The following is a 27,436-nucleotide window of genomic DNA, read 5'->3' as shown; positions in this document are numbered from 1 at the left end:
TGCACAGTGTCCGGTCAGGCCCATATGACTGTGATGCACCGTGTCCGGTCAGGCCCATATGACTGTGATGCACCGTGTCCGGTCAGGCCCATATGACTGTGATGCACAGTGTCCGGTCAGGCCCATATGACTGTGATGCACCGTGTCCGGTCAGGCCCATATGACTGTGATGCACCGTGTCCGGTCAGCCCCAGATGACTGTGATGCACCGTGTCCGGTCAGGCCCAGATGACTGTGATGCACCGTGTCCGGTCAGGCCCATATGACTGTGATGCACCGTGTCCGGTCAGGCCCAGATGACTGTGATGCACCGTGTCCGGTCAGCCCCAGATGACTGTGATGCACATTGTCCGGTCAGGCCCAGATGACTGTGATGCACCGTGTCCGGTCAGGCCCAGATGACTGTGATGCACAGTGTCCGGTCAGGCCCAGATGACTGTGATGCACCGTGTCCGGTCAGGCCCATATGACTGTGATGCACCGTGTCCGGTCAGGCCCATATGACTGTGATGCACAGTGTCCGGTCAGGCCCAGATGACTGTGATGCACCGTGTCCGGTCAGGCCCAGATGACTGTGATGCACAGTGTCCGGTCAGGCCCAGATGACTGTGATGCACAGTGTCCGGTCAGGCCCATATGACTGTGATGCACCATGTCCGGTCAGCCCCATATGACTGTGATGCACAGTGTCCGGTCAGGCCCAGATGACTGTGATGCACAGTGTCCGGTCAGGCCCATATGACTGTGATGCACAGTGTCCGGTCAGGCCCATATGACTGTGATGCACCGTGTCCGGTCAGGCCCATATGACTGTGATGCACCATGTCCGGTCAGGCCCAGATGACTGTGATGCACAGTGTCCGGTCAGGCCCAGATGACTGTGATGCACAGTGTCCGGTCAGGCCCATATGACTGTGATGCACAGTGTCCGGTCAGGCCCATATGACTGTGATGCACCGTGTCCGGTCAGGCCCATATGACTGTGATGCACCGTGTCCGGTCAGGCCCAGATGACTGTGATGCACAGTGTCCGGTCAGGCCCAGATGACTGTGATGCACCGTGTCCGGTCAGGCCCAGATGACTGTGATGCACAGTGTCCGGTCAGGCCCAGATGACTGTGATGCGCCGTGTCCAGTGTCCGGTCAGGCCCATATGACTGTGAAGGCCGGGCGCTCGCCTCCGTCAGATCTGACATTTACCATGTAGATCACGTTCTCCATCTCGTTAATGTCTCGTTGCCAGCCTATGAAGTTTGCGTCCCCCCGAGTTTCTCGCCTGTGAACTTTCGGCTCCCCTCCCTCTACACCTCCCTATGATGCTCCGGTCTCTGTGCTGTCGGAATCAATTTCTCAGTCCAGAGATTTCCCCAGTTAAGTGTTTTCAGCAATTGCTGCAGATGAAAGCGAGTTGAAGGAAAGGTTATGTGTAATGTTGGCTCCTGGAGAGAGATCTCCGAGCTCGCCTCTACGCGGCACGCTTCCAGGGAACCTCATTACCAAAAACTCAATCTCTGCCAAAATGATTGCTGTCCTGCGAGATCAGGCGGGTGCGAGACTCAGTCCAGAGCTGAACGTAATTATGGCTTCTTCTTTTTGCCGATTTTGTAAAGAATCTTTAATCCCTTTGGTTTTCTACAAAGAGGAACATCTCCCGGGACAGAACAGAAAATTCCAGTGTGGAACATACGACAGCACCAAAGTCCCATCAGTAGTGAAAAGTTTACTGCCACCACCTCCTCCAATATGGGAAGAGTGGGCCGGGGTCTCGAGACCCTCAGACAACACACGATTGTGTCACAGCAGAGCACGGGTGGTCCGAGTCCACCAAGCCAATGCCTCTTGTTAAAATTTACCCAGAAAATTAGAAGTTTAAAGGGAATGTGTCATCAGAAAACGGCTATTTAAATCAGGTTTTGTATAAGGTGTAATTTTTGGGGGACATTTTTTTTCCACATCACACAATCTGTATTGAACATTTTTTATTACAAATCCTGCAATTTTCACTCTGGCCACTGGGGTTTTTAAGACTCTAACTTCCTGTTGTTTCAGGAAATACACATGAACATTAGCAGCAATGAGCAGAATCTGACCCTATGTTTTGTAGTAAAGCATCTAATGAGTGTGTGCAAAAGGAGGAGGAGGTGAGCTGTGACGTTGCAAATGGTGGATCTTGTGTTATGTTCATATTTCATACTGATTTATTTTTCCACCTCCCTGAGCCTATTAATAAGGGGTTGTCCAGAAGTTATCACAAATATCACCTGTCCACTAGGTAAGTGATAAATGTTAAATTGCAGGACCCCCATTGATCACCAAAGTGTTGATCAATCCCAGAAGTCATTAATAATATGTTGCGGTTGCCTATTTTTGCCAGTGAAGCCTCAGAACACTACCAGCTGCTCCTCGTGGGAGTGGTCTTGATGACAGTAAAGAACTAGAACTTATGTCTGTCACTCACTTTTGATCGCAAGCAGAAGGAGATGAGTGGTGTAGGAGGTCACGCATGCACCGTGTCACTCCATTTAAAGTCTACGGCACTGACGAAGATAGCCGGTTCCATTCAATCTCCGCCTACTCTTGGTCCCGCAGTTCGGGGGCCGGGCTTCCACACTGATGAAGAGTGGCTGCCCCTGCGGAACTCTATTGTTTTGAAAGTCTCCAGATAACACAACTTTATTAATAGAGGCTCCAAACAAGTTCTCCTTATGATGATTAGAGGATAGCCCAAGACACTTTTACTTTTTTTTTTCCAGAATGTGAAAACAACAACCCATCACATTCTTGAATCTATCTACCATGATGAGAAATGAAAGATGAAATCACTTTTGGCGAGTGTCCTGACTTCACCTCACATTCTGAACTAAGTGTATTGATTTGCTCCTCTGAGCGATAGACAGTCATCGATTTACAGCCTTCAGGAGGCTCAGGAGGGGCAGGACAGAGATATATGCTATATCCGTAGCTTTCATATGTAGCCACAGGCACTGGCGTCAGCGCATTCTCCTCTCATCTCCGATACGCCACATCATCCGTGCCATCACCTGGAGAAACCAAGGACAGGGGAGAGAAGAAACTAAACCTGGAACTTTACAAACTTTATCCTGGTTGTACTTATCCTAAAGGTAGACCATCTTATACTCCAGTCACATCCAAAGCTGCAACAAACTGCTCAGCTGAACTTCTATAAAACACTCTGCGCCATTGCTGAGAATTGCCTGCGCTGGTGTCGAGAATTGCCTGCGCTATTGCTGAGATTTGCCTGCGCTGGTGCCGAGAATTGCCTGCGCTATTGCTGAGAATTGCCTGCGCTGGTGCGGAGTATCTGAACACACAGACACTGAACAATCCGGGGAGGCTGGGTGAGCGGAGAACATGAAACAATCACTTTGGAATGCAGCTTTGAATATGAATGGAGTATTAGATATATAGACATACGATATATCTTAACTCCTTAATGACTGGCCAATTTTTTTGGCCCTATTTTTTTTTTTTCACAGACGTGGATGTAAGATAACTTGTTTTATTCCAGAGAAATTTTAATATTTTCTGCTCTGTTTTGGTGTTTGTATTAAAAGGGTTTTCTACCATTTGGACAACCCCCCAGTAAAATAATAAAATTTATACTGACCTCCGGTGTCGGCGACATTCCATCGATGTCGGCACTCTCTCTCCTGGCATAACAATGTCACACGATCCTCGGGAGAGCTAGTGCCGACACTGCTGGAACGGCGCCGGCCCCGGAGGTGAGCAGAGCTGTTATTTTTTTACTGTTGGGAAACATGGGAATTGAGAAGGGGGCGTTGTCCAAATAGGAGACAACCCGTTTATCATTTACATTTTTTGCGCCGCAAATATATATAAAAAACAATTTTTTATACATATATATCTTTTTTTTTTTATTACTCATGTTTCATAACAAGTAACCTGTTTAATGAAATATACAGGTTATTACGATTATATGCATACCTAATATGTGTAGTGTTTTTTATTTTTATTATTATGTTTTAATTAAAATCAATATATATAAAAAAAAGTCTTTCAGTTTCTTTTTTTTTTCTTAAGAGAGGGGGCATTTAACTTTTACATTTTTATTTGTTCCTAATGTTATAGAGTGATTATATATATACAGTATATATATATATATATATATATATATATATACTATATGGTGGCCCGATTCTAACGCATCAGGTATTCTAGAATATGTATGTATGTATGTATATAGCAGCCACATGCTAAATAGCACAGGCCACATAGTATATAGCAAATACTACGTGGCCTGTGCTATATACTATGTGGCTGCTATATACATACATACATATTGTAGAATACCCGATGCATTAATATAGGCCTCGCAGTATATAACAGTGGCCACGCAGTATATAACACAGCCCACATACTATATAACACAACCCACGCAGTATATAGCAGCCACGCAGTATATAACACAGGTGACGTAGTATATAACACAGGGCACGTAGTATATAGCACAGCCCACGCAGTATATCACACAACCCATGTACTATATAACACAGTCCACACAGTATATAGCAGCCACGCAGTATATAACACAGGCGACGCAGTATATAACACAGCCCACGTAACATATAACACAGGGAACGTAGTATATAGCACAGCCCACGCAGTATATCACACAGCACACGGAGTATATAGCAGCCACGCGGTATATAACACAGCCCACGCAGTATTTAGCAGTGTGGGCACCATATCCCTGTTAAAAAAAATAATTAAAATAAAAAATAGTTAAATACTCACCCCTGGGATCCAGCGAAGCTCTGGCGATGCGCGCGTGGCTGCCGCCATCTTCCATTCCCAGGATGCATTGCGAAATTACCCAGATGACTTAGTGGTCTCGCGAGACCGCTAAGTCTTCTGGGTAATTTCGCAATGCATCTCTGGGAACGGAAGATGGCGGCCAGCGCGAGCACATCTTGGACGACGGAAGGTGAGTATAACAGGTTGTTTTTTTAATTATTTTTAACATTACATCTTTTTACTACTGATGCTGCACAGGAAGCATCAATAGTAAAAAGTTGGGGACACACAGGGTTAATAGCAGCGGTAACGGAGTGCGTTACACCGCGGCATAACGCGGTCCGTTACCGCTGGCATTAACCCTGTGTAAGTGGTGACTGGAGGGGATTATGGAGCGGGCGCCGGGCACTGACTGCAGGGGAGTAGGGGAGGGACTAATCGGACTGTGCCCGACGCTGATTGGTCGCGGCAGCCATGAAAGGCAGCTGGCGAGACCAATCAGCGACGCGGGATTTCCGTTACGGAAGTTGGCGACAGAAAGACTTAAGTACCCGTTAGACAGTTATATATATAGATATATATACATATAGTGGGGAAAAAAGTATGTAATCAGCCACCAATTGTGCAAGTTCTCCCACTTAAAAAGATGAGAGAGGCCTGTAATTGACATCATAGGTGACCACAACTATGAGAGTCTCAATGAGAAAACAAATCCAGAAAATCACTTTGTCTGATTTGGCAAGATTTATTTGGCAAAATATGGTGGAAAATAAGTATTTGGTCACCTAAAAAACATATAAGATTTTTGGCTCCCACAGACCTGTAACTTCTTCTTTAAGAGGCTCCTCTGTCCTCCACTCATTACTTGTGGTAATGGCGCCTGGTTGAACTTGTTATCAGTATAAAAGACACCTGTCCACAACCTCAAACAGTCACACTCCAAACTCCACTATGGTGAAGACCAAAGAGCTGTCGGAGGACACCAGAAACAAAATTGCAGCCCTGCACCAGGCTGGGAAGACTGAATCTGCAATAGGCAAGCTGCTTGGTGTGATGAAATCAACTGTGGGAGCAAAAATAAGAAAATGACATACAAGACATCTAATAATATCCCTCAATCAATTAATCCACGTAAGATCTCACCCCGTGGGGTCAAAATGATCACAAGAACGATGAGCAAAAATCCCAGAATTACACGGGGGACCTAGTGAATGAGCTGCATAGAGCTGGGACCACCGTAACAAAGGCTACCATCAGTAACATATTATGCCGCCAGGGACTCATATCCTGCAGTGCCAGACGTGTCCCACTGCTTAAGCCAGTACATGTCCGGGCCCATCTGAAGTTTGTTAGAGAGCATTTGGATTATCCAGAAGTGTATTAGGAGAACGTCATATGGTCTGATGAAACCAAAGAAGAACTGTTTGGTAGAAACAAAACTCGTCGTGCTTGGAGGAGACAGAATGCTGAGTTGCATCCAAAGAACACCATACCTACTGTGAAGCATGGGGATGGCATCAGTGGTTTTTAGCCTGGACGGTCGCATCTTATAGAAAAATACAGGCCATTAACACCCAGAAACTTATGAAGAACTTGTAGTCCTCATTGGCCCCTATCTCCTCCATCTCATGTCCTGATACTACACTGAAGCATTACAATGAAACATGTTTCCTGCAGCGGTGCTCCAGGTGCACTGAACGCCTGTGGAGAAAATCCAATCTACCAGAAGATTTCATTCATTATAAGTTCATGCTTAAAACATACAACTCTGCCCTTCACCTCTCCAAACAAACCTATTTCAACACCCTCATCACTTCACTGTCCAATAACCCTAAACGTCTCTTTGACACTTTTCATTCCCTACTAAACCTAAGAGTGCAGGCCCCAACCACGGGACCAACTACTTCAAAGAAAAAATTGACCACATCCGACAGGAAATTATCTCCCAATCCCTTCAAACCATGCACTGTCCTCCCTCCCCCACTGCATCTAGTTCACTCTCTGACTTTGAACCAGTCACAGAAGAAGTAATCAGGCTCCTTGCATCTTCTCGCCTGACCACTTGTACCAGTGACCCCATTCCGTCACATCTCCTCCAGTCCCTTTCCCAAGCTGTCACCTCTCAACTAACAAAAATATTCAACCTTTCTCTCTCTGCCGGTATCTTTCCTTTCTTCCTCATTTAAGCATGCCATCATACATCCATTACTTAAAAAACATCCCTCGACCAAAACTGTGCCGCTAACCATAGACCTGTCTCTAATCTTCCCTTCATCTCTAAACTCCTCAAACGCCTGGTCCACTCCCATCTTACCCGCTATCTCTCAGATAACTCTCTTCTCGACCCTCTTCAATTTGGTTTCCGCTCTTTACACTCTACTGAAACTGCCCTCACTAAAGTCTCTTATGACCTACTAACAGCTAAATCTAATGGTCACTACTCCATGCTAATTCTCTTGGATCTCTCCACAGCATTCGATACTGTGGATCATCAGCTCCTCCTCACTGATGTCCCAGGTCCCCTCCTCTTCTCTTTGTATTCTGCCCCTATTGGACAAACAATAAGTAGATTCGGTTTCCAGTACCATCTCTATGCTGATGACACCCAATTATACACTTCTGCAACTGATTAGCGATGAGCGAATATACTCGTTGCTCGGGTAACCTCCGAGTATTTGTTAGTGTTCGGAGATTAAGTTTTCATTGCCTCAGCTAAATGATTTACAGCTATAAGCCAGTCTGAGTACATGTGGGGGTTGCCTGGTTGCTAGGGAATACCCACATGTAATCAAGCTAGCTAATAGCTGTAAATAATTCAGCTGCCGCGATGAAAACTTAATCTCCAAACACTAACAAATACTCGGAGATCACACGAGCGTGCTTGGGAAAACCAGAGCAACGAGTACACTCGCTCATCACTACTCCTGATATCTCACCTGCCTTTCTGGAAAACACCAGTGATTGCCTTAGCGCTGTCTCTTACATCATGTCCTCCCTCTATCTGAAACTGAACCAGTCAAAAACTGAACTCTCTCTACTAACCTACCTTTGCCTGACATTGCCATTTCCATGTGTGGTTCCACCATTACTCCTAAGCAACATGCCCGCTGCCTTGGGGTCATACTTGATTCCGAGTTTCATTCACCCCCCCCCACATCCGATCACTGGCTCGCTCTTGTTATCTGCATCTCAAAAACATTTCTAGAATTCGCCATTTTCTTACTTTCGACTCTGCAAAAACTCTTACTGTTTCTCTTATTCATTCTCGTCTGGACTATTATAACTCTCTACTAACCGGCCTCCCTCTTACCAAACTCTCCATGCTCCAATCTGTCCTGAATGCTGCAGCCAGAATCATATTCCTCACCAACCGTTACACCGATGCCTCTACCTTGTGCCAGTCATTACACTGGTTACCCATCCACTCCAGAATCCAGTACAAAACTATTACCCTCACCCCCAAAGCACTCCATGGCTCAGCACCACCCTACATCTCCTCCCTGGTCTCAGTCTACCACCCTACCCGTGCCCTCCGCTCCGCTAATGACCTCAGGTTAGCATCCTCAATAAGCAGAACCTCCCACTCCCGTCTCCAAGACTTTTCACGTGCTGCACCAATTCTTTGGAGTGCACTACCCAGGTTAATACGATTAATACCCAACCCCACAGTTTTAACCCCTTAAGCCCCAAGGGTGGTTTGCACATTAATGACTGGGCCAATTTTTACAATTCTGACCACTGTCCCTTTATGAGGTTATAACTCTGGAACGCTTCAACGGATCCTGACGATTCTGACATTGTTTTCTCGTGACATATTGTACTTCATGATAGTGGCAAAATTTCTTTGATATTACCTGCGTTTATTTGTGAAAATTTTTTGAAAATTTCACAATTTTCCAACTTTGAATTTTTATGCCCTTAAATCACAGAGATATGTCACACAAAATACTTAATAAGTAACATTTCCCACATGTCTACTTTACATCAGCACAATTTTGGAACCAATTTTTTTTTTGTTAGGGCGTTATAAGGGTTAAAAGTTGACCAGCAATTTCTCATTTTTACAACACCATTTTTTTTAGGGACCACATCTCATTTGAAGTCATTTTAGGGGTCTATATGATAGAAAATAACCAAGTGTGACACCATTCTAAAAACTGCACCCCTCAAGGTGCACAAAACCACATTCAAGAAGTTTAGTAACCCTTCAGGTGTTTCACAGGAATCTTTGGAATGTTTAAAAACATTTAACTTTTTTTTCACACAAAATTTACTTCAGCTCCAATTTGTTTTACTTTACCAGGGGTAACAGGAGAAAATGGACCACAAAAGTTGTTGTTTTTTCACAAAAATGATCTTTTCGCCGCCAATTTTTTATTTTCCCAGGGGTAAGAGAAGAAATTGGACCCCAAAAGTTGTTATGCAATTTGTCCTGAGTACGTTGATACCCCATATGTTTGGGCGCATGGCACAGCTCAGAAGGGAAAGAGCGCCGTTTGACTTTTCAATGCAAAATTGACAGGAATTGAGATGGGACGCCATGTTGCGTTTGGAGACCACTGATGTGCCTAAACATTGAAACCCCCTAAAAGTGACACAATTTTGGAAAGTAGACCCCCAAGGAACTTATCTAGATGTGTTGTGAGAGCTTTGAACCCCCAAGTGTTTCACTACAGTTTATAACGCAGAGCCGTGAAAATAAAAATTATTTTTTAGCCCCCAGTTTTGTATTTTCCCAAGGGTAACAGGAGAAATTGGACCCCAAACGTTGTTGCCCAATTTGTCCTGAGTACGCTGATACCCCATATGTGGGGAGGAACCACCGTTTGGGCGCATGGCAGAGCTCGAAAGGGAAGGAGAGCCATTTGGAATGCAGACTTAGATGGATTGGTCTGCAGGCGTCACATTGCGTGAGCGCGGCCGATCGCATATGACGTACTATCCCGTCACTGGGAAATAAGTCCCAGATCACCTCAAAGGGATAGTACGTTGTATGGGATTAAGGGGTTAAGCGTGCCCTAAAAACGCATTTGTTCAGACTGGCCTACCGCCTCAATGCATTAACCTAACTATTCCTGTGTCGCCCATTCAAAAAACTTCAACCATAATCAGGTTCCTCGCATCATGTTTCTCATACACTTTATGCAGTTAATAGCCCTCTGTGTCTGTACTGTTACATATTTAGGCAGTTAACTGGTTCATGCAGCTTTATATGAACATCTGAGCCTTACACTATGGCCGGTCCGAACAACGAAAGCAATTGTTACCATCCACCTCTCATGTCTCCTCTTTTTCCTCATAGATTGTAAGCTTGCGAGCAGGGCCCTCACTCCTCTTGGTATCTGTTTTGAACTGTGATTATTGCTATGCTGTAATGTCTATTGTATGTACAAGTCCCCTCTATAATGTAAAGCGCTGCGGAATATGTTGGCGCTATATAAATAAAATAATTATTATCTTGGCACTGTCCAGGTTGAAAACTATTTAGCCCCCAGATATGGATTACGGCGTGGGACAGAACAACGGACAGGTATGGTATATTGTTGTTTTGTATTTTTATTACAGGAGATCGAGGGCTTCGGTGGAATTAGGCGAGGTCATAAGTATGGTTTAATTGAGAATATTAAAGGAGTCTGTGTCAGTTTTTCAATTAAAGGATTTTATTCTGGTGGTGTCTTTATTTACCATGTAACTATAGAGTTAGTAATGAATAGGTGTCTTATAGACGCCTCTCCATTACTAACCGGTGGGCTTGATGTCACCTGACAATGCAAAGGTGACATCAACCCCACAAATATTAACCCCACTTGCCACCGCTACAGGGCAAGTGGGAAAAGCTGGGCAAAGTGCCACAACTGGCACCTCTAATAGATGTGCCTTTTCTGTGCAGCTGTGGGCTGCTGTTTTTAGGCTGGGGGAGGTCAATATCCATGGCCACTTACCAGCCTGAGAATACCAAACCTCAGCTGTGAACTTTAAGGCTGGGTGTCAAAAATGGGGGGCAAGCCATGCCGGTTTTTTTTAAATTATTTAAATAATTAAAAAAACAGCATGGGGATCCCTCTATTCTTGATAACCAACCTTGCTGAAGCGGAGAGCTGAGGGTTGCAGCCCCCAGCTGTGAGTTTTGCCTGGTTGGTTCAAGAAAATAAGGGGGAACCCACTTTGGGTTTTCCATTCATTTATTTCGTTATATCGCAGGCGGTGGGGCTGAGGAATACCCCGATCATCCGCTCCTGCTGTCACTGTTAATGGCACCAGGTGTCGGATGATGGGAGTAATGGTCCCATAAGCCCCCACCTGCTATCATCGTTCGAACTTTAATATAACTCTCATCATTCGCCGATCGCCAGTAAAGCAGGGGAGAACGATGAGAGCCGTCTTCAGCACCTACCGCCGAGGAACGATGCTTACTGTAGTGCTTCTTCCCCGGCGGCCATCTGTGTGGTCCTGATGCGGCACACAGTTGCCACACTTGTGACGCAAATATTACCGTACATTCACAACACACGGACATGGATATCTCCAATACCGGAAATATCAGGACGTGTGAAACTGTCCTAACAGATATTCCCCAGCAGGTGGGTATGTGGGGGTAAAGTACCAGGCTCAATGGGTTAATAATTTCCACCATAATATGCCCAAAAAGGACTTTCTGGTGTCTTTAGTGACAGAGGAAATGGATTAGAGAGGCCGCACTGGGCCCTGGCCATCTGGGGAGGCCGACATGACGAGGTGATGTGGGAATATAGGAAGCTGACAGGTCTGGAGTGGGCTATGGGGTTAATGCTATGGTTATAGGAGGAGTGGAGTTTGAATCTGGGGAGTAGGTGGGGTCAGAGGTGGGGTTAAGGGGACCATATAAATGGGGGTGGCCATGTTAGTGGGGCAACCATTTCAGGTACTCACTGGCCAAGTCTAGAAGATCCCACCCACCCTTCCCTTTATTGAGGTTTAAGGTTTATGGACTCGATTATGTCGATGGTTTCGAGTATGGGAATGTTGTTTGTTATTTTAATTATAGTTTTATTTCATTATGGAAGAACATTTGTCATGGCAATTTGGCATGGGGGGAGGTCCTCGAAGTTGGTGGAATTGGAAAATGGCGGATTGGTGAGGGGGCATCTCAACAGGTCCTGGACTCCCCTGGGTGAATTCAAATGGTCGAGGTATATATATATAATCCCTGGGAGGGATTATTAAGGGACCCCTTAACAGGCTTGTGGTTTGGCCAGGTTGGTTGTTATCTGCCTCTGAGCTGGGGGTAAGACTAACCCAGGGCCAAAAAAGTGGGAAGTTTTGGGGTATTTTTTGGTTATATGGTTTGGGCTTCGAGGACCATCCACTTCCGGGTGTTTATGGTTTTAATATGTTGTATATTTAATTGTTAATAAATGGCTGCTGTGGCCAATTAATCCAATTCATGACAGTCGTGTGTTTATTAAGGTTGGATTTCTTTGGTTTAGAAAGGGGGGACGGGGTTGTAAATTCTGAGATAATACAAGGGTTGGGAAATAGGGTCTCATTAAGAGCTCACATGAGTCACGGATACCCTTTGTCATGAGTTGGGAAATTGGGGGTCCACCCACAATAAGTGTGCAAGAGGGGCACTTCCACTTTTTTCAGCCTGTCATATTAGGGGTTTTCCAAACTGTTGGTGTTTTTGTAGCCTGTAATTGCGGAATTCTTCATGTTGGCATGGAGTCACCTGAGCTTTGAACTTCTGGTTTCGTTGCTGCAGTTTCTGTTGTTCCAGCAGTGAAGAGGTAAATCCCATTACTCGGGAATTCTTTCATGTGTGTTTGTCTCTGATGAGGATTGGCATGCGGTTAATAATTAGCCGCCTTGTACCATAGGGAGCACATGGAGAACAGACAATTCTACAGGTAAAAGTAATGCTGCAAAGAACATGAAGATTCACATGAAAGGCAATACAGGCAAAAAACGTGGGGGCGGCCTGTGGGGGCTCTTCATGTGGTGCCCCGCTTAGCGATTCTTCTGTATGGTCTCTGATAGGTCACTGATCCCTCAATGACCCGCCCCCAAGTTTATATAATATTATATTTATCTTGGGGGGGAAAAAACCTTCTGCAGGCGCCAGCAGTACAACCTGATCGCATATGTTTTGTGTGTATAATTAATTTGTTTGCTGTTCTCCTGATAGTCATTAAAAAAAATCTGTTTGAAAATGGCGCCCGCCGCGCATGCGAAGTAGCAGCTATCGGTGTATATGGAGGTGATCCTATAGCTGCTACTGCGTAGGTGCCATCTCAGAGAAGGACATTTTTTTTCTCTAGCAAGATGGCGCCGCCAGCGCCTGCACAGTAGCAGCTATAGGATAACCTCTATATTCACCGATAGCTGCTACTGCGCATGCGCGGCCGGCACCATTTTCAAACAGATTTTTTTAATGACTATAAGGAAAACAGCAAACAAATTAATTATACATATGCGATCAGGCTGCAGTGCAGGTAGAAAACAAATGTTGCAATGTAAGAAGCATTCAAAAGAATAGAAGTGTTAAAGGGAATATGTCACCTCATTTTGGACCTAGAAACTGCGGCCACCGCCATCAGGGGCTTATCTACAGCATTACAGAATGCTGTAGATAAGGCCCCGATGTAACCTGAAAGATGAGAAAAACAAGTTAGATTATACTCACCCAAAGGCGGTCTCGGTTCGGTTCCGGTCCGATGGGCGTCGCGGTCCGGCACCTCCTATCTTCATACGATGTCGTCATCCTCCTTGCTTCTGTCGCGGCTCCTGCGCAGGCGTACTGATTTGCCCTGTTGAGGGCAGTGTAAAGTACTGCAGTGTGCAAGCACCGGGCCTCTCTGACCTTTCCCAGCGCCTGCGCACTGCAGTACTTTGCTCTGCCCTCAACAGGACAGATACGCCTGCGCAGGAGCCGCGACAGGAAGCAAAGAAGAGGACGTCATCGCATGAAAATGGGAGGCGCTGGACCCAGACCGCGACGCCCATCGGACCCGAACCAGGACCGCCCCTGGGTGAGTATAATCTAACATGTTTTTCTCATCTTTCAGGTTACATCGGTGGCTTATCTACAGCATTACAGAATGCTGTAGATAAGCCCCTGATGGTGGTGGTCGCAGTTTATAGGGCCAAAATGAGGTGACAGATTCCCTTTAATAGTTTATCTTTAGCAATTAATGAAATGTAAAGAGAATGAACAAAAGAGAAATGTAAATCACATCAATCTTTGGAGTGACTGCCATTTATCTTCAAAACAACATAACTTTTTCAAGGTTTATTTGCTCACAGTTTTTGAAGGAACATTGTGGGAAGTTGTTCCAAACATCTTGGAGAACTGACCACAGATCTTCTGTGAATGTCACTTTGCAAATCCTTATACCTCTTCATGTGATCCCAGACAGACTGGATGATGTGAGATCAGGACTCTGTGGGGCCGGATCATCACCTCCAGGACTCATCCTCACTCAGCAGGGCCGGATCGTCACCTCCAGGAATCCTCCTCACTCTGTGGGGCCAGATCATCACTTCCAGGACTCCTCACTCTGTGGGACCGAATCATCACTTCCAGGACTCCTCCTCACTCTGTGGGACTGAATCATCACTTCCAGGACTCCTCCTGACTCTGTGGGGCGGGATCATCACTTCCAGGACTTCTCACTCTGTGGGACCAAATCACCACTTGCAGGCCTTTTCCTCACTTTGTGGGGTGGGATCATCACTTCCAGTACTCCTCCTCAATCTGTGGGACTGGATCATCACTTCCAGGACTCCTTCTCACTCTGTGGGGCCGGCCGGATCATCATGTCCAGGACTCCTCCTCACTCTATGGGACCCGATCATCACTTCCAGGATTCCTCCTCATTTTGTGGGGCCGGACTGTCACTTCCAGGGCTCCTCCTTATTCTGTGGGGCCGGATCATCACACCCAGGACTCCTCCTCACTCTGAGGGACCGGATCAACACTTCCAGGAATCCTCCTCACTTTGTGGGGTGGCATCATCACTTCCAGGACTCCTCCTCACTCTATAGGGCCAGATCATCACTTCCAGGATTCCTCCTCACTCTGTGGGGCCGGCCGGATCATCATGTCCAGGACTCCTCCTCACTCTAAGGGACCTGATCATCACTTCCAGGATTCCTCCTCACTCTGTGGGACCGGATCATCACTTCCAGGACTCCTACTCACTCTGTGGGGCCGGCCAGATCATCATGTCCAGGACTCCTCCTCACTCTATGGGACCGGATCATCACTTCCAGGATTCCTCCTTATTCTGTGGGCTGGATTGTCACTTCCAGGGCTCCTCCTTATTCTGTGGGGCCAGATTATCACATCCAGGTCTCCTCCTCACTCTGTGGGACCGGATCATCACTTCCAGGAATCCTCCTCTCTTTGTGGGGTGGCATCATCACTTCCAGGACTCCTCCTCACTCTATAGGGCCAGATCATCACTTCCAGGACTCCTCCTGACTCTGTGGGGCGGGATCATCACTTCCAGGACTTCTCACTTTGTGGGACCAAATCACCACTTGCAGGCCTTTTCATCACTTTGTGGGGTGGGATCATCACTTCCAGGACTCCTCCTCACTCTAAGGGACCGGATCATCACTTCCAGGATTCCTCCTCACTCTGTGGGGCCGGCCGGATCATCATGTCCAGGACTCCTCCTCACTCTAAGGGACCTGATCATCACTTCCAGGATTCCTCCTCACTCTGTGGGACCGGATCATCACTTCCAGGACTCCTACTCACTCTGTGGGGCCGGCCAGATCATCATGTCCAGGACTCCTCCTCACTCTATGGGACCGGATCATCACTTCCAGGATTCCTCCTTATTCTGTGGGCCGGATTGTCACTTCCAGGGCTCCTCCTTATTCTGTGGGGCCAGATTATCACATCCAGGTCTCCTCCTCACTCTGTGGGACCGGATCATCACTTCCAGAAATCCTCCTCACTTTGTGGGGCCAGATCATCACTTCCAGGACTCCTCCTCACTCTATAGGGCCGGATCATCACTTCCAGGACTCCTCGTTCTTCTTTATCCTGAGAATAGTTCAGACACCTCCCAGATGGTAAAGCATGATAGATAAATATCTGTCTCAATTTCTCAGCATTGAGGATGACCAGAAATGGGCAATTTTGAGGATCGTAGATGCAGTGTTCAATGAAACTTAGTGCAGCAGATAAAAGACATATCATGCTTATTTCCCTTCAAAATCAGTAGATATCTAGCAGTGTCATCAGCTCAGAACTAGCAGCAAAAAGTGGGACCAGCTACAACCATGTACTCTTCGGAGAAGTCTGGAAAGAAGAGATCTTCATGAAAGAATTCCTGTCAAAAACATAAACTATTGACATGAAAAAAAGGCCAAGCAACTCAACTACGCATGAGAACCTAAAAACTGAGGGCAGAAAAATGACAGCAGGGCATCTGGACTTAGGAGTCGCAATGTAAAATATTTGGATGAAACAGAAGCAATTCGTTTACTCCAGGGCTGGAGAGCGGCACAATAATGAGGGTCTGCAGGAACAAAAGCACGGTGGAGGGTCCTGCAAGTTTCAACAAATGGAGTTGGGGATTTGGTCAGGATTAATGTGTCCTCTATGCTGAGAAATGCAGGCAGATGCTTATCCCTCATGTTACACCATCAGGAGGCGTCTGATCGACTCCAAATTTATTCTGCAGCAGAACAACGACCCCAAACATCCAGCCAAAGTCATTAAGATGAGAAGTCCTTGAGGTGATGATCTGGCCCCACAGAGCCCTGATCTTCCATCATCTCATCTGGCTGGGATCACGTGAAGAGACAGCAGGATCCGCACAAGCCTCATCCACATAAGATCTGGGGCCGGTTCTCTAAGATGTCTGGAACAAAGTCCGTGCCTAGTTTCTACAAAACTGTGTGCAAGTGACAAGCACCGAAAAGATGTTGTTTTGCAGGCAAACGGCGGTCGCCAAATACTGGTGTTAATTAGAGTTCTATTATATTTATTCACTTTGCATTTTGTTAATTGATAAAAATAAAATATTAACACTTGTATTTTAGAACATTCTTATTTTGCGGCATTTTTTCACACCCATAGATTATATACTTTTGTTGGTTCTTAACAATTTTTATTATTATTTTATGGTATATATTGCTAGATTTGTTTTTTGTAGGATTTATTAATTTTTCCACACTTGCCTTTAACCTTTGCACGGTAATGTGTGTATACTATATAGTATATACACTTATGAATAGAGATTACATATACAAACACATACAGTACAGACCAAAAGTTTGGACACACCTTCTCATTTAAAGATTTTTCTGTATTTTCATGACTATGAAAATTGTACATTCACACTGAAGGCATCAAAACTATGAATTAACACATGGGGAATTATATACTTAACAAAAAAGTGTGAAACAAATGAAATTATGTCTTATATTCTAGGTTCTTCAAAGTAGCCACCTTTTGCTTTGATGACTGCTTTGCACACTCTTGGCATTCTCTTGATGAGCTTCAAGAGGTAATCACCAAAAATGGTTTTCACTTCACAGGTGTGCCCTGTCACATTTAATAAGTGGAATTTCTTGCCTTATAAATGGGGTTGGAACCATCAATTGTGTTGTGCAGAAGTCTGGTGGATACACAGCTGATAGTCCTACTGAATAGACTGTTAGGATTTGTATTATGGCAAGAAAAAAGCAGCTAAGTAAAGAAAAACGAGTGGCCATCATTACTTTAAGAAATGAAGGTCAGTCAGTCCGAAAAATTGGGAAAACTTTGAAAGTGTCCCCAAGTGCAGTGGCAAAAACCATCAAGCGCTACAAAGAAACTGGCTCACATGAGGACCGCCCCAGGAAAGGAAAACCAAGAGTCACCTCTGCTTCTGAGGATAAGTTTATCCGAGTCACCAGCCTCAGAAATCGCAGGTTAACAGCAGCTCAGATTAGAGACCAGGTCAATGCCACACAGAGTTCTAGCAGCAGACACATCTGTACAACAACTGTTAAGAGGAGACTTTGTGCAGCAGGCCTTCATGGTAAAATAGCTGCTAGGAAACCACTGCTAATGACAGGCAACAAGCAGAAGAGACTTGTTTGGGTTAAAAAACACAAGGAATGGACATTAGACCAATGGAAATCTGTGCTGGTCTGATAAGTCCAAATTTGAGATCTTTGGTTCCAACCACCGTGTCTTTGTGCGATGCAGAAAAGGTGAATGGATGGACTCTACATGCCTGGTTCCCACCGTGAAGCATGGAGAAGGAGGTGTGATGGTGTGGGGGGGGCTTTGCTGGCTACCACAGCATCTTGCAGCGGCATGCTATTCCATCCGGTTTGCGTTTAGTTGGACCATCATTTATTTTTCAACAGGACAATGACCCCAAACACACCTCCAGGCTGTGTAAGAGCTATTTGGCCAAGAAGGAGAGTGATGGGATGCTACGCCAGATGACCTGGCCTCCACAGTCACCAGACCTGAACCCAATCGAGATGGTTTGGGGTGAGCAGGACCGCAGAGTGAAGGCAAAAGGGCCAACAAGTGCTAAGCATCTCTGGGAACTCCTTCAAGATTGTTGGAAGACCATTTCCGGTGACTACCTCTTGAAGCTCATCAAGAGAATGCCAAGAGTGTGCAAAGCAGTCATCAAAGCAAAAGGTGGCTACTTTGAAGAACCTAGAATATAAGACATAATTTCAGTTGTTTCACACTTTTTTGTTAAGTATATAATTCCACATGTGTTAATTCATAGTTTTGATGCCTTCAGTGTGAATGTACAATTTTCATAGTCATGAAAATACAGAAAAATCTTTCAATGAGAAGGTGTGTCCAAACTTTTGGTCTGTACTGTATACATTAAACACACACACACACACACACACACACATAGATAATAGATGGATAATTGACAGTCATCTTGTGTTTAATCCATGTTCCCCTATCCAACAGTTGTTGCCTTTTCACCACATTACTTGCCTATTGTCTTGTAGCCCATCTCAGCCTTGTGCAGGTCTACAATTTTGATTTTTCTGTTAATGTTGATGATTATGGCTTGTGAAATTAAAACATAAAAGTAATTATCTCAGTAAATTAGAATAATTAACAAAAAATACCTGCAAAGGCTTCCTAAGCGTTTAATAAAGGTCCCTTAGTCTGTTTCAGTAGCTCCACAATCATGGGGAAGACTGCTGACCTGACAGATGTCCAGAAGGCAGGCACTGACACACTCCACAATGAGGGGAAGCCACAAAAGGTCATTGCTAAAGAAACCGGCTGTTCAGAGTGCTGTATACAAGCATAATAATGGAAAGTGGAGTGGAAGGAAAAAGTGTGGTAGAAAAAGGTGCACAAGCAACCGGGATAACTGCAGCCTGGAAAGGATTGTTAAGAAAAGGCCATTCAAAAATGTGGGGGAGATTCACAAGGAGTGGCCTGCTGCTGGAGTCATTGCTTTAAGAACCACCACACACAGACGTATCCAGGACATGGACTACAAGTGTCACATTCCTTGTGTCAGACCACTCATGACCAATAGACATCTTCAGAAGCGTCTTACCTGGGCCAAGAAGGAAAAGAACTGGACTGTTGCTCAGTGGTCCAAGATGTTTTCAGATAAAAGTAAATTTAGCATTTCATTTGGAAATCAAGGTCCCAGAGTCTGGAGGAAGAGTGGAGAGGCCACAATCCAAGCTGCTGGAGGTCTGGTGTGAAGTCTCCACAATCAGTGATGGTTTGGGGAGCCATGTCATCTGCTGGTGTAGGTCCACTGTGTTTTATCAAGACCAAATTCAGCGCAGCCATCTACCAGGACATTCTAGAGCACTTCATGCTTCCCTCTGCCAACAAGCTTTTTGGAGATGGAAATGTCATTCTCCAGCAGGACTTGGCCCCTGTCCACACGGCCAAAAGTACCAATACCTGGTGTAAAAACAACAGTATCACTGGGCTTGATTGGCAGCAAACTCATCTGACCTTAACCCCATAGACAATCTATGGATTGTCAAGAGGAAGATGAGACACCAGACCAAACAATGCAGGCGAGCTGAAGGCTGCTATCAAAGCAACCTGGGCTTCCATAACCCCTCAGCAGCGCCACAGGCTGATTGCCTCCATGCCATGCCACATTGATGCAGTAATTGATGCAAAAGGAGCCCGACCAAGTATTGAGGGCATTTACTGAACATAGATTTCAGTAGGCCAACATTTCGGATGTTAAAATCATTTTTCAAGCTGGTGTTATAAAGTTTTCTAATTCACTGAGATAATAACTTTTGGGTTTTCATTGGCTGTAACCATAATCATCAACAGTAACAGAAATATACACGTGAAATAGATCACTCTGTAATTACTCTATATAATATTTGAGTGTCATTTTTTGTATTGAAGAACTGAAATAAATTCACTTTTTGGTGATATTCTAATTTAGTGAGACGCTCCTGTATATATTGTACATAAATGCGGTAATATATAACATATACACAGTACAGGTATATACATATAGATGACATACACACACGTATACATATATAACAAACACAGTCCCACCCTTACCCCCTCACCGGCAGCACAAGAAGCACTAGTAAAATAATGTTATTTCTCCAGATAGTGAGCCTGGAGCTGCTCAGCTCTCACCTGCCGTGCACATCTGTGGCCGCAGATCATTCCTCCTCCTCCTCCGCCATGTGAGCAGTCAGTCCAGTCTGCTATTATATCACTCCAGTGTCACATAACCCAACCTTCGCCCTATGACGGATACTCTTGTGTGTACTCTGTGGTAGGTAACGTGGTATCCGCAGCAGGTGACACCCTACAACCTCCAGCCGCATGTGACCACAATGGCCCTAATTCCCAGGGATCTCCCTATACCGCCAGAAAATAATATAAACATTCATACAATGCTTAATAATACCCCTATAAGGCGGTCATACAGTAATGTCGTCCACCGCTCAAATATTACTGTTTATTCAAAACAGCAATCGACACTTGGTAAATAATAGCGTCATACAGCAGCCAAATAATACAACCTAAAAGACAGTGTCCTAATAATGATATATCGCCCTGTGACACAGAAAACAAAAAATGCTAACATATACTGTCCAAATAATGTAACTATGCTACAAGCAGACAACATATTATAGTTATACACTGCCCAAATATTAATACAATATAGTGCCTTAATACGAGGCGGGCTACAAAAACAATTCTGCCATATTGTTATGTTACAGAATGACCATATAATAAAATATAACAAGATTACTGTGCCTAAATAATAGTACCACACACGATAGTTGCATAATTACATGGCCATACAAAGCAGAAATAATAATAATAACATATAGCAGACCAATAATACTGCCATACAAAACAGAAATAATAATACTATATACAGTTGTGGCCAAAAATATTGACACCCCTGCAATTCTGTCAGATAATACTAAGTTTCTTCCTGAAAATTATTGCAAACACAAATTATTTGGTTTTATTATCTTCATTTAATTTGTCTTAAATGAAAAAACACAAAAGAGAATGAAGCAAAAATCAAAAACATTGATCATTTCACACAAAACTCCAAAAATGGGCCAGACAAAAGTATTGGCACCCTCAGCCTAATACTTGGTTGCACAACCTTTAGCCAAAATAACTGCAACCAACCACTTCCGGTAACCATCAATGAGTTTCTTACAATGTTCTGCTGGTATTTTAGACCATTCTTCTTTGGCAAACTGCTCCAGGTCCCTGATATTTGAAGGCTGCCTTCTCCAAACTGCCATTTTTAGATCTCTCCACAGGTGTTCTATGGGATTCAGGTCTGGACTCATTGCTGTCCACCTTAGAAGTCTCCAGTGCTTTCTCTCAAACCATTTTCTAGTGCTTTTTGAAGTGTGTTTTGGGTCATTTTCCTGCTGGAAGACCCATGACCTCTGAGGGAGACCCAGCTTTCTCACACTGGGCCCTACATTATGCTGCAAATTTGTTGGTAGTCTTCAGACTTCATGATGCCATGCACACAGTCAAGCAGTCCAGTGCCAGAGGCAGCAAAGCAACCCCAAAACATCAGGGAACCTCCGCCATGTTTGACTGTAGGGACCGTGTTCTTTTCTTTGAATGCCTCTTTTTTTCTCCTGTAAACTCTATGTTGATGCCTTTGCCCAAAAAGCTCTACTTTTGTCTCATCTGACCAGAGAACATTCTTCCAAAATGTTTTAGGCTTTTTCAGGTAAGTTTTGGCAAACTCCAGCCTGGCTTTTTTATGTCTCTGGGTAAGAAGTGGGGTCTTCCTGGGTCTCCTACCATACAGTCCCTTTTCATTCAGATGCCGACGGATAGTATGGGTTGACACTGTTGTACCCTCGGACTGCAGGGCAGCTTGAACTTGTTTGGATGTTAGTCGAGGTTCTTTATCCAACATCCGCACAATCTTGTGTTGAAATCTCTTGTCAATTTTTCTTTTCCGTCCACATCTAGGGAGGTTAGCCACAGTGCCATGGGCTTTACACTTCTTGATGACACTGCGCACGGTAGACACAGGAACATTCAGGTCTTTGGAGATGGACTTGTAGCCTTGAGATTGCTCATGCTTCCTCACAATTTGGTTTCTCAAGTCCTCAGACAGTTCTTTGGTCTTCTTTCTTTTCTCCATGCTCAATGTGGTCACACAAGGACACAGGACAGAGGTTGAGTCAACTTTAATCCATGTCAACTGGCTGCAAGTGTGATTTAGTTATTGCCAACACCTGTTAGGTGCCACAGGTAAGTTACAGGTGCTGTTAATTACACTAATTAGAGAAGCATCACATGATTTTTCGAACATTGCCAATACTTTTGTCCACCCCCTTTTTTATGTTTGGTGTGGAATTATATCCAATTTGGCTTTAGGACAATTCTTTTTGTGTTTTTTCATTTAAGACAAATTAAATGAAGATTATAATAACAAAGAATTTGTGTTTGCAATCATTTTCAGGAAGAAAATGAGTATTATCTACAGAATTGAGGGGTGTCAATACTTTTGGCCATGACTGTAGCTGTCCAATAATACTGCCATACAAAACAGAAATACGGTAAAAATACCATATACCGTATATACTCGAGTATAAGCCGAGATTTTCAGCCCAAATTTTTGGGCTGAAAGTGCCCCTCTCGGCTTATACTCGAGTCAATGTGGGTGGCAGGGTCGGCGGGTGAGGGGGTGAGGGCGCTGAGGTATACTTACCTAGTCCCAGCGATCCTCGCGCTGTCCCTGCCGTCCCACGGGCTTCTGTGCTGCAGCTTCTTCCCCTCTTCAGCGGTCACGTGGGACCGCTCATTAGAGATATGAATAAGCGGCTCCACCTCCCATAGGGGCGGAGCCGCCTATTCATTCCTCTAATCAGCGGTGTCGGTGACCGCTGACAGGAAGAGCTGCGGCACCGAAGACCAGGCAGAGGGACAGCGCGAGGATCGTCAGGACTAGGTAAGTATAGCATATTCACCTGTCCTCGTTCCAGCCGCCGGGCGCCGCTCCATCTTCCCGGCCGGCGCCTCCATCTTCCCGGCGTCTGCGCTCTGACTGTTCAGGCAGAGGGCGCGATGACGCATACAGTGTGCGCGGCGCCCTCTGCCTGATCAGTCAGAGCAGAGACGCCGGGAAGATGGAGGCGCCGGAACGAGACGCCGGGAGCTGCAATCAAGGGAGGTGAGTATGTGGTTTTTTTTTTTATTGCAGCAGCGGCGTCAGAGATTTCTATGGGGCACAATGAACGGTGCAGAGCACCGTATATGGCACAGCAATGGGGCACAATGAACGGTGCAAAGCACCGTATATGGCACAGCAATGGGGCACAATGAACGGTGCAGAGCACCGTATATGGCACAGCAATGGGGCACAATGAACGGTGCAGAGCACCGTATATGGGCACAGATATGGGGCACAATGAACGGTGCAGAGCACCGTATATGGCACAGCAATGGGGCACAATGAACGGAGCAGAGCACCGTATATGGCACAGCAATGGGGCACAATGAACGGTGCAGAGCACCGTATATGGCACAGCAATGGGGCACAATGAACGGTGCAGAGCACCGTATATGGGCACAGCAATGGGGCACAATGAACGGTGCAGAGCACCGTATATGGCACAGCAATGGGGCACAATGAACGGAGCAGAGCACCGTATATGGGCACAGATATGGGGCACAATGAACGGTGCAGAGCACCGTATATGGCACAGCAATGGGGCACAATGAACGGTGCAGAGCACCGTATATGGGCACAGCAATGGGGCACAATGAACGGTGCAGAGCACCGTATATGGCACAGCAATGGGGCACAATGAACGGTGCAGAGCACTGTATATGGCACAGCAACGGGGCACAATGAACGGTGCAGAGCACCGTATATGGCACAGCAATGGGGCACAATGAACGGTGCAGAGCACTGTATATGGCACAGCAACGGGGCACAATGAACGGTGCAGAGCACCGTATATGGCACAGCTATGGGGCACAATGAACGGTGCAGAGCACTATATGGGGCACAGCTATGGGGAAATAATGAACGGTGTAGAGCACTATATGGCACAGCTATGGGGAAATAATGATCTATTTTTATTTTTGAAATTCACCGGTAAATGCTGCATTTCCACCCTAGGCTTATACTCGAGTCAATAAGTTTTCCCAGTTTTTTGAGGCAAAATTAGGGGGGTCGGCTTATACTCGGGTCGGCTTATACTCGAGTATATACGGTAGTTGTCTAATAATACTGCCATACAAAACAGAAATAATAATACAATATAGCTGTCTAATAATACTACCATACAAAACAGAAATAATACAATATAGCTGTCTAATAATACTACTACCATACAAAACAGAAATAATAATATAATATAGCTGTCTAATAATACTGCCATACAAAACAGAAATAATACAATATAGCTGTCTAATAATACTGCCATACAAAACAGAAATAATAATATCATATAGCTGTCTAATAATACTACCATACAAAACAGAAATAATACCATATAGATGTCTAATAATACTACCATACAACACAGAAATAATAATACCATATAGCTGTCCAATAATACTACCATACAAAACAGAAATAATAATACCATATAGTTGTCCAATAATACTACCATACAAAACAGAAATAATAATACCATATAGCTGTCTAATAATACTGCCATACAAAACAGAAATAATACCATATAGCTGTCCAATAATACTGCCATACAAAACAGAAATAATACCATATAGCTGTCTAATAATACTGCCATACAAAACAGAAATAATATCAATTTATAAAACAGAAATATAATTATAATATGGATAAAACATACATTATAGAATGAACAGATATTAAAGCTACAGTGCTCAAATATTATCACCATATAATGGCTTTATTAATGATGCCATCTCAAATAAAACTGATGCTACCATATGTTTTCTAAAAGTATTCTGCTATAATGACTACATATTATAGTCACACAGTGCTCAAATAATAGAACCATGTAATAGCCTAATAATAGCACCATATAAAACAGAAATACTACTGCAATATTGAAATATAAATAATGATGATACTTAATAACCACATATTATAGTCCGTGGTCAAACAGTAGTACAACATAATAGCATAATAATACTTCTGTACAAAACATAAATAGTGCTACCATATAGTGTCCAAATAAGTTAGCTAAATTATGATCACATTTTATAGCTATACAGTCCATATAATTGCCTAATAATACCGCCATACATAACATAAATAGTACTACCATATGGATCCTAATGATTGGGCTTTAGATCACAGCCATACAGTGCCCCAATAACAGCACCATATGGAGGTCTAATATCACGGCCATACAATACATAATAACCTGGAACAAGAAAGTTCTGATTTTTGGGGTCTGACTACAGGGAACGACGGTTGACCACAAGGCTGCCACTAAGAAGAACCCACCGCAGACAGATTTCTAGGTGGTCTAGCATTTGGAATATGTTGCTTAGTAATCAGAATATACAAGATGTAATAATAATAATCAGAGCTGAGATTTTGCTACAGTTGCATTCAGAGTCCATACTACATCTTGAGGAGTGTCCTGATCGGATACCTGTCTGGGTAGGAGAGATTTGTGCATGCCCCTTTACCTGTCAGTGATGGCTCCGCTCTGTCCCTACGGTGGATGGGCTCTACATTAGGACTGTCTCAGGTTCTGGACTGTGGCGCCTTGTACAGTGCAATCACTGGACCTGCACACGTCCACATACCAAAAATTCCTGATGTGTCTGGCACAGCTCAGAGGAGCAGAGCCAGATAAAAGGGGGCACACTGGGAATCATCAGTGTACTGGGTGTACTGGGATGGGTGGGGGGAAGCTTTTGGAAAACTTTATACAAGTTACTTCTTAAAGGAGCGTCTTACTAATATAATATCCTAGGTGAGAAACCAGCATGCCCCAGTATAGCTAAACCAGCACAGTCGCCCAGGTTCTCTTGACTTATGAATGATTTCTTCTTGCCAGGCATATCAGGTGGGCGAGAACAGAGGCACTGAGGGGTTAAGCTGATGTGTGGAGCAAAAATTTTTGATGACGCAACATGAGTGTGATACAAGACTCATCCTCTGCTGGATGTCAACTAGCGAAGCAAGTACAGACCATACGGGCTGGACTTCTACTCTCCTTGGGTTTATAGCCTACTTAAAATTGCCCTCCAAATAACAAAGCCTGTACTATACCCATATAGAAATCACACCCCTGTATATCAACCACATTCATTTTTAAGTAATACCTTTTAAATTAAAAAACATTCATAGACCACCTAATCATCTGCAGCTTTCTAGAAGAATTCTGGTCCCCAGACTCAGATTTCAGATCCCAGACTTAGACCCCAAAGTGTTCTGGAGCACATATCACAAATTGTTTCAGCCAGGTCTAAGACTCAAAATCCCAAAGTTTTAGATGCCAAAATCAGAATAAATGCCTCACCTTGGACTACATCTCCACAGTGTTTTCATGTTTTAGACCCAAGACTCAGACCCTAAAAAGTTTCAGACTCTGGACTGAGATCCGACAGACTCAGACTTCGAAATGTTTCAGACTCCCAGACTTAGACCTCACGGTTTTTGGACCCCAAATTCAGAACCAAAAGAATTTCAGACCCAGGTTCAGCCACTAAAGTGTTTCACACCCGAATCACCAAAGTGTTTCAGACAATGGACATACACCCTAAACTAAGTTTTAGTCCCAAGGGCTTGGAACTCAGATTTAGACCTCACACTCAGATCTCAAAGTGTTTTAGACCATAGATCACAAAGTGTTCCATACCCCAAATATAGACCCCAAGACTCAAACCAAAGCCTAGCCTTTCAGACCTAAAACTCAAATCTCAAAGTCTTAAATGCCAAAGTCAGAACAAAATGGGGTTCACACTGGACTACAGCTCAATAGCATTTCCTAAACTAGACTCAGACCCCAAAGAGTTTCTCATACCCCAGAATTAGGTCCCAAAGACCTCAGAATCAGAGAGGAAAAAAATGATTTAGACCAAAGACTCAGAGTCTAAAATGCTTCAGACCACAAAGTTCTCAAGCATAGATTCATACTCCAAGAATAGACTTTGAATCTAGATTTAGATCCACGAATAAGACAAAAGTATCACAGATCTACCAAAAAATGTTTGAGACCCCAG

At 44.4% G+C, this 27,436-nt stretch overlaps 1 protein-coding gene across 3 annotated transcripts in view; it reads right to left on the bottom strand.

Moving 5' to 3' along the window:
- LZTS3 (leucine zipper tumor suppressor family member 3) overlaps positions 1-27,436 on the bottom strand; it is a 126,163-nt gene that overhangs the window by 11,397 nt on the left and 87,330 nt on the right. The window contains exon 1 of one of the 3 annotated variants that reach the window (XM_069745139.1): positions 20,393-20,491. The exons of the other annotated variants lie outside the window; for them this stretch is intronic. The gene's annotated coding sequence lies outside the window, so the exon portion shown is untranslated. Of the gene's footprint in view, positions 1-20,392; positions 20,492-27,436 lie in introns of those variants that run through there. 3 annotated transcript variants of the gene reach the window in all.

The sequence above is a fragment of the Ranitomeya imitator genome, chromosome 1, assembly GCF_032444005.1.
Source record: "Ranitomeya imitator isolate aRanImi1 chromosome 1, aRanImi1.pri, whole genome shotgun sequence".
In the NCBI taxonomy this organism is placed as follows: Eukaryota; Metazoa; Chordata; class Amphibia; order Anura; family Dendrobatidae; genus Ranitomeya; species Ranitomeya imitator.
The sequence above is the reverse complement of the archived record's forward strand: the minus strand, read 5'-3'. Positions and strand labels throughout refer to the sequence as shown.